Source organism: Bidens hawaiensis, unplaced genomic scaffold, assembly GCF_021521415.1.
Source record: "Bidens hawaiensis isolate Kalapana, Puna unplaced genomic scaffold, B.hawaiensis_p1.1 tig00035560_1, whole genome shotgun sequence".
NCBI lineage: Eukaryota > Viridiplantae > Streptophyta > Magnoliopsida > Asterales > Asteraceae > Bidens > Bidens hawaiensis.
The window spans coordinates 102232-110000 of record NW_027505377.1 but is presented as its reverse complement, the minus strand read 5'-3'; the positions used below and the strand labels follow the sequence as shown (position 1 = coordinate 110000).

The 7769-nt window shown below is 46.1% G+C and overlaps 4 pseudogenes across 1 annotated transcript in view; 2 read left to right on the top strand and 2 right to left on the bottom strand.

Annotated features, from left to right (window-relative positions):
* The window catches only part of LOC143612812 (UDP-glycosyltransferase 13-like), a 28710-nt pseudogene that overhangs the window by 5008 nt on the left and 15933 nt on the right, over window positions 1–7769 (bottom strand). The window lies entirely within an intron of this gene.
* Window positions 134–1197, bottom strand: LOC143612818 (uncharacterized; annotated as a pseudogene).
* On the top strand, window positions 1088–2131 carry LOC143612814 (uncharacterized; annotated as a pseudogene).
* LOC143612817 (uncharacterized) lies at window positions 2475–3738 on the top strand (annotated as a pseudogene).

The following is a 7769-nucleotide window of genomic DNA, read 5'->3' as shown; positions in this document are numbered from 1 at the left end:
CATTTTACGCCTTTGAATACGGCTAGAGCTTTTGATTAAGGCTCGACGAAAATCTGGTTCTTCCAAATAACTTATAAAACCCGAATCTCTATTAAATTTTTTATAAAGATTAAAATTCTTGAAATTAGACTTCTTAAAACTTCGTGTGGAAGGCGGCGCAAAGGAGGCTCGAGGGCTTGTTAAGGAAGGCGGCAAGAGCCGACGAAGGGGTAAAACGAAAGACCTTTTCTGGTCCCCCTGAGCCGGGGGGTGCTTATGGGAGGGGTGTGCCACGACGAAACAAGGGAATGAAAGGCCGCTTTTCGTTGGATGCTCTTTACCCTCCCCACAATGATGGCTCTGTTGTCTTGGGGAGGGTTGAAGCTTGCTTCTTCTCTAGAGTCTTCTTGGTCATCAATACGACCTGTCCTTAATATAACCGATCTTATTCTCTGAACAATCGGAATTTCGTACTTCTGTTGGATCCTCCCTATCTCCTGATCGAGCTTGTGTAGGTAGATGTTGTCTGGTAGAGCCGATAGTAATACACTGTGTGGGACGGAGTAAGGGCCCTTATCCGCCCCTACGAGTCGTCCGGCAGAAAAGACTTTCTGAATGGAGTAAAAGAACTTGGGGTCACCGATCTCTTCCTTAAAGATGGGGATGAGTCGATGTCGGTCGATGGTGTGAAAACACTTCCTGATGTCGAATTCCAAAAACCAGCGAGAGGTTCCCCACTCTTCTTTGATCCGTCTTAGGGCCGAGTGGCAGCCTCGACTTGAGCGGAAGTGCGATGTGTCTGGAAACTCGGGATCGTAAATGGATTCGAGTACTATTCTGATCGCCTCTTTCATGATCCTTTCTATAGGTAGAACTGCTGTGAGCGGTCTAAACTTCGACCCTTATTTCTTTCTTCATATTATATTGTAAAGGGGAGCAAAGCCCTTTTTTTCTCCCTATATTGATAGATCAAGGGCCCTCCTGCCGTCGTTTCAGTGAGTCATAGGGCTTCCCCCCAGCTCAGTCTTTTTGGTTCTTGAGAATGGTCGCCACCTCTCCCAGGACCGGAATGATTATCCCTGCCCGATGGGTCTACATCCATCCCTGAATGTCATCGGGTACTGTTAACTTCCCCACCATTCTTGTAACTGTCACCTGTAATCCGCGCAGGTGTGTCCGCACCCACCTGAGTGGACGAGAAAGAAAGGATTTATCGGAGCAACCCCCAGGTTCCAGACCCAGGAGTCAACTTTCCCGTATGAGCATTCGGTACATGTATCAGTCTGTGGAAGAGTGAAAGGGTCATCACTATTGAGGATCTCCCCCCTAATCTTAGATAGGTCGTCTGGGGGTTCGCCGCGGTTCATTGCTGTGTTTACACACTAGGCTACCCTTTTCCGAAAGCTCCGCGGGACCACCTACCACTAGTCTTCGGCCGGAGGGGTTTATTGCGCAAAAATGCCAGGACGCAGGCTCCCGAAGAGGGAAGCCCAACGAATGTCAGATGCAAAGCCCCGCACCTCATTAAGATCATATTGGCATACTCTCCCAAAAAAGAAAGAGCAGACCCCATTGAAGACGAGAGTGAGGTACAACAAGGCCATTTATGTCCACCGTCCTTCTCACAGAGCCGTACGTGGACGTTACCGCTCATATAGCTCCCATCCAGCAAGCAGTTAGCCCCCCTCTACAAGTAATGGAAGTGTGGGTGAATCGACATCAAATAGAGGAAATCGCTTTTTCTTTTCAACAATAACATGAGAAGAGCATCCCTTTCACAAAAACCTACAGACCCCCCTATCATGTTCAGCACCTTGTGATCTTCTCAAAGATCATTACGAGCCCTCTCCTATCATTTTTATTTCAAAAAAAATTTCATGGTGGATCAGGACGAGAATGAATCCGGTAATCCAGGGCATACTCATCCTGGAGCTTATGCTCTCCTCTGGGGAGGGGGTTTTTCTAGAGAGAGGTAAGTCGAGGGTAGCCTCCCGCTTGACCGATTTATCGGAGTCGGAGGAAGATCTCTCATCCGATCATCCTGAACACGAAGGGGCTGCTCTCGATGTGAGATCAGCAGCAAAAGAAAGAAGAAAAGGGCCATGATCCTATGTTCGTTTTCGCCCTGCTCTGATGATGCGCTCCTTGTTCACGGAGCTACATACCGGAAAAATAAAAGGATCTCTCTATTACTTTGAGAGGAGAATTGTTGGTTTTTTCGACGGACTACGTGGGAAATACGAGATCTAGGCAAGCCGCTACCTGTTCTCCCCTTGCTCTTGAACGATAGAAGAACTACTTATCTTCTCTTAGGTAGCGGTCATTCGGTTCGCATCTATGGTCAATCAAAAGGTCCGTGGATCCATTCTTCTATACGATAAATCGCCATCTCGTAGCACCACCAAGACACCGATTTCCCGACAAAACCCCCGATTTCCCGAGACTTAGATAGTCGATAGTAGTAGAAGCTTTAAGGCCGCTATTCCTGACAAGGAATAGAGTAAGGCCTTTACCGATCCTGAGTTAATGAGTTAAGGAGTTTTTTTATAAACAACTTATCTGAAAGAAGGCTTCGCAATCAACGAATTCTTTGATTTGAAAAGCTCATTTCCTAATCGACCTTCCACCTTCCGTTATTTGATCTTTTTTTGGATCTTCTTATCTTATTAAGTAGCTAAATGAAGTATCATCAATTGAGAAATGACAATAAGTGATGTTCGATATCGCTTCTGTGCGCAGAGTATCGAAAGGAACCTCTCGGAGAAGTTCCGGGCCTCGGCAGCCCTCCTTTCTTATCTATTTTCATATATAATATAAAGATAATAGAAAGCGTACTGACTCTAACTGCTATCTACGATGCGATCAGGGGGGAATAGCGCAAGGGCTTAAGTCATCGATTCAAATCCTATCTTTTTTTCGGTATGCCGCTCCGCGAGCAAGGAGCGAGAAAACAAAGTGGGCTGTGGTGATGTCAGAATTTGCACCTATTTGTATCTATTTAGTGATCAGTCCGCTAGTTTCTTTGATCCCACTCAGTGTTCCTTTTTCATTTGCTTCCAATAGTTCGACCTATCCAGAAAAATTGTCGGCCTACGAATGTGGTTTCGATCCTTTCGGTGATGCCAGAAGTTGTTTTGATATACGATTTTATCTTGTTTCTATTTTGTTTATTATCCCTGATCCGGAAGTCACCTTTTCCTTTCCTTGGGCAGTACCTCCCAACAAGATTGATCCCTTTGGATCTTGATCCATGATGGCCTTTTTATTGATTTTGACGATTGGATCTCTCTATGAATAGAAAAGGGGTGCTTCGGATCGGGAGTCACCACTAGCGATAAGGCAAAAATCGGGGGGAAGGACAAAAGTCAAGAGTGCGAGGCCTACATTAAATCAATTGATTCGTCATGGTAGAGAAGAAAAACGGCGCACGGACCGTACTCGAGCTTCGGATAAATGTCCCCAGAAGCAAGGAGTATGCCCGCGTGTACCAACGAGAACACCGAAAAAACCTAATTCAGCTCCACATAAGATAGCCAAAGTACGGTTGAGCAATCGATATGATATATTTGCTCACATTCCGGGCGAAGGTCATAATTCGCAGGAACATTCTATAGTCTTAATAAGAGGAGGTAGAGTGAAAGATTCGCTAGGTGTGAAATCCCATTGTATTCGAGGAGTCAAGGATTTGTTGGGAATTCCGGATAGAAGAAAAGGGAGATCAAAATATGGTGCAGAAAGACCAAAATCGAGATGAATGGAAGATGCCTCTGTTACTCTTTTTTCTCCAATTTTCAGTACGAAGTTACTGGCTCTAAGAAGGCAATTGCGCCTTAGTCCATGGACTGATACGGAGACTACCCTACAGGGGAAACCTCTTACTCGACTAGAGCGGATCCCGAGACTTCACCCGTTCCTTTAAACTGTTGGGCACTACATTCTATAACGAGAATCACAAGGCCGGTCAACAAGGAACAACCTGGCAGAGTGTCCTGAGATAACAAGGCAAAAGTGAGAACACCCAGTGACGAGAGTGGCGACATACGAGGATCTAACCTCGACCAACGAGAGCGTAGCTGCTCGACCTCTGACAAAGGGAGAACAAGGGGATTCGCTCGACCGAAGGGAATGATGCATAGCGCCATAGGGAGAACCTAGCGTAGCAGAGCCAGTCGCGACCAAAAGTAGATAGCTCTACGCCTCTGCCGAACGAACGAAGAGCTGCCTAAGTACGGTTAAAGAAAGTGAAAATGATAGGTAAACAAAAGATAGAACAAATGCGACAGAAAGCGTCAGAGCTTCGAAAGCCTGAAATTGAGTGTCCTTGAAATGAGCGTGTCGTGTCCTTCCCAATCCAAGACGACAAGGCGGTAACAGAACTACGGCAACTCCGGAACGCATCATGCGGTTTGTTTCAAGGCATGGGTTATGGTCTAGGAGAACTCATGCGACTATTGGCGTTGGGGAAGCCATGCGTTAGGTAAACCAACCGCACGTTGCAAGCGAAGGAGTGAAAGCTACTCGACTGTAATGTAAGGGGAGGACCTACAAGTAGTTGCGGTTGCTTCGCAAGCCTATATTAAGGTCTAGCGTTATCGTCGTTGTGGCGCTTGCCGTAGTGGTTGTTGCTAGTAGTTAGGACCACTACGAGTTGTCGTTACCATAGTAGGTTGTTAGGACCACACCACTCGTCGTTATAGCACCAGTCCTTTTTGTTCGGCGTTAGGGGGCCCCACAAGTCGTCGCTAGCGTCATCGGTTGTTTTGAACACAGATCGGTCACACTACTGGTTGTTTGGAATGCTAAGGCCGAAAGGCAGGCGGTCGGGAACACTAAAGGCGCTAGCCCTAGCAAGAAAACTTCGTTAGCGCAATGGCTTTTGCTCCTTTGCCCTATGCCTTTAGTCTGCTTTGAATGATCATTTATTTAACTCTTCGAAGGTGGGCGAAGTACTTCAAGGGATTAGATGGAAGGAACCTCTGCCAAGAATGGAATGCAGGGATTTGGGGCACCTCCTTATTTAGCTTTCAAGCGGGAGAGGACTTCTATAGAGTCATTTACGTTAACCCCTGCTTTGTGGTACTATCTCAGTCTAAGGCTTTGGGAGCCTGCATTTGTGGGAGCTGAGGCCACATTCACTACCATCGCAGTCTGGGTCCAACTGGGAGGTCTTCCCATTTTTCTTCTATTACATGACCAAGGGGAATCTTCGCGTGGACAAAGAGAGAGAAGAGAGGGCTATAGGTCAACCTTATGGTTATGGATAGCGTAGCGTAAGGACGGGATAGGAAATATAAATGCTCAATGAAGCGCTCAAGAGACCCTACATCCTTATTGAGTAGGGCTAGTCAGCGCCTTCCCTTAATGAAAGACGTGGTAACCGTCTTTACTTTAAGGATGAGGGGAACGTCTCTTTCAAAGCTTTAGTGCGGTTTCAGTGGGTTGTCGTTTCAAGTATGCCGTTTTGGTGGTATGACCTCACCTGACACATTAGCGGATTCACCTCCAGCATCAGTTCCAATCCAAGTGTGCCTTCTGCCTCAACAACACCAGAATGACAAAACAAAGCCATTTCTGGAATCTAGTGTTAGCCAACGATCGTTGGGACGTAGTGCATCAGCCAAACCCTTTTGACGTGAGGTTCCTTTCTTCATGGCCGATTTGGGGGGTCTTTTTCGATAGTTCACCCCGACAAGTGTGTATTCAATCCGCTTCACTCACGTTACAAGCGCTTCCTGAATTACAGCCATCCTTGACAACCGTTTGAGAGTTCTATCATGACGATGACCTTAAGGGAAGGCGGTAGGTGGCCACGGTAAGCAGCTTGTCCAATTGTGCATGCCTTATAAAAGTTCCATTCGTTGTGACCCGGCACGACGTTAGAGCGAGCTCACCCCGAAGTACACTAAATACCGGCTGGTACAAAGCAGGTCAGGAAGCTTAACATGACAGAAGTTCGAGTCGAACCAGACTAGCAGATAGTGGGGCGATTGGGAGTGAGGGCAGTGGAAGGGCTTGTAAGGCAGCTGTAAGGGAATGAAAGCGCGTAGTCCCTCGAATCTTCCTCGGTCCACAACTATAGAATGTTCTTGATTTGGCTGTACCCCCACCAGAAAGACGTGTTTTCCATTTTTGAAATAAGGCAAGTAAGCCTCTTTGTCCCTCCCGGTTCGGCAGCAGAAGCATTCTCAGCTCCCGAAGAAGATGAAGCTACCGAGATAGGAATTAGGAGCGACCGAGAAAGCTCTTGAGAAAGCCAACAATTCTATCCGGATCTTGATTCCGAATATCTTAGATCAAACATCACAAGCCTTATCACCAGAATTCACAACTCACTCCCGACTGAGAAGAGGCGCCTCCGTCCAACCTCGAGAATCTTGAATGCTCCTTCCATCCAAGCATGATAGTAGATTTTATGGTCAGAACTCAATCCCGGGATGGTGAATTAGACTCAGCCTATGCTGGCCTTATACATCCGTAAATATTCTTAAATAATAGGGCCACGGCCGTGGCGTTGGGCAGAAAGCCGATGATTTCGACGAGGCCATTCCCTTTAACCCGAACAGCCAAATTCATTACAGGTCATCCCCTACCTCCGAATCCTTTGACGGAAACCAGAGAAGTTAGTTCTTCGCCTATCACATTGGTCGACTTGAACTTCCCTCTAGTCCTAGAATCACTACCTCTTTCTCTGATGAGAAAGTCGTAGGTGAAAGCGGGCCTTTCACCCATACTCATGAAAAAATGGGGGAGCTTACTTATCCATTTCGAGATAGTTGCTACCTATATGTTCTGATTCATTTACTACAAGAAAGCCACTATTCCCTCCAAGCGTAGGTCGAGATTGAAAGGCAATAAGGAGTGTTCAAGCCGTAGATGGTTCCCGGTTATGCCTGTTTCCTCTCTTCCATTGCTTTACTTCATAATCATAAGGAGACTAGGTTATTCTCATTCCTGCTTCAGTCCATCAATGCAGGCGGTTAGACTCTTGCTATAGATTAGGGCCTCTATCGTGCTATTCTATACATAGGTAGGCGACAAAGACAAGGGATCTCTCTCGCTATATAGATGGTTGCTGCTTGCGAGAAGCGTCTCTTCCCTTTCAAAAAATTGAAAAAAGAAAGAATTTTTCCACAGGTATTCTACGCTCGCTCTCTACTCCCCGAAAGCTCACTTACAATCTATGGCTCACTTAGGGCTAGAAAGATAGGCTTCTTCACTTCCTCCTTTTTTTATCCGCAGGAGGTTCACTTCAGGTTGCTGTTCAAATGAGTGAAGTTATTGAATTCTAGTTAGACCTAACAAGAACAGAATCATGCTCTGTAGGATTTGAACCTACGACATCAGGTTTTAGAGACCCACGTTCTACCGAACTAAACTAAGAACGCTTTCTTATCACAGTAGATACGACTAAAAAGAAAAGGATTCTTTTTGTACCCCCAAAACTAAACATGCATAAAGTCTCAGAAAATGAAAATGATGTATGTCCGAATCGATCTCAATGGATCCCTCGTGACTGCCCAGAGGAGAAGAATAGGTAGGGATGACAGGATTGGAACCCGTGATTTGACCCAAAACAAAGGCGCTACCAACCTGCGCTACATCCCTTTCATTTGGTCTACAGTGTCATTGTAGAGAATCCCTGCCCTGTTTTCCACAACGGCAATGCACCTTCGTCGATATTTAATTATCTTGCCATTTCTTCTTTATTGATCTATATACTCATCATCATCCCGCCGATCCCACCAACGCTTTCTTACTTATCTTAGGAGCAAGGTTCTAAATAATCAACC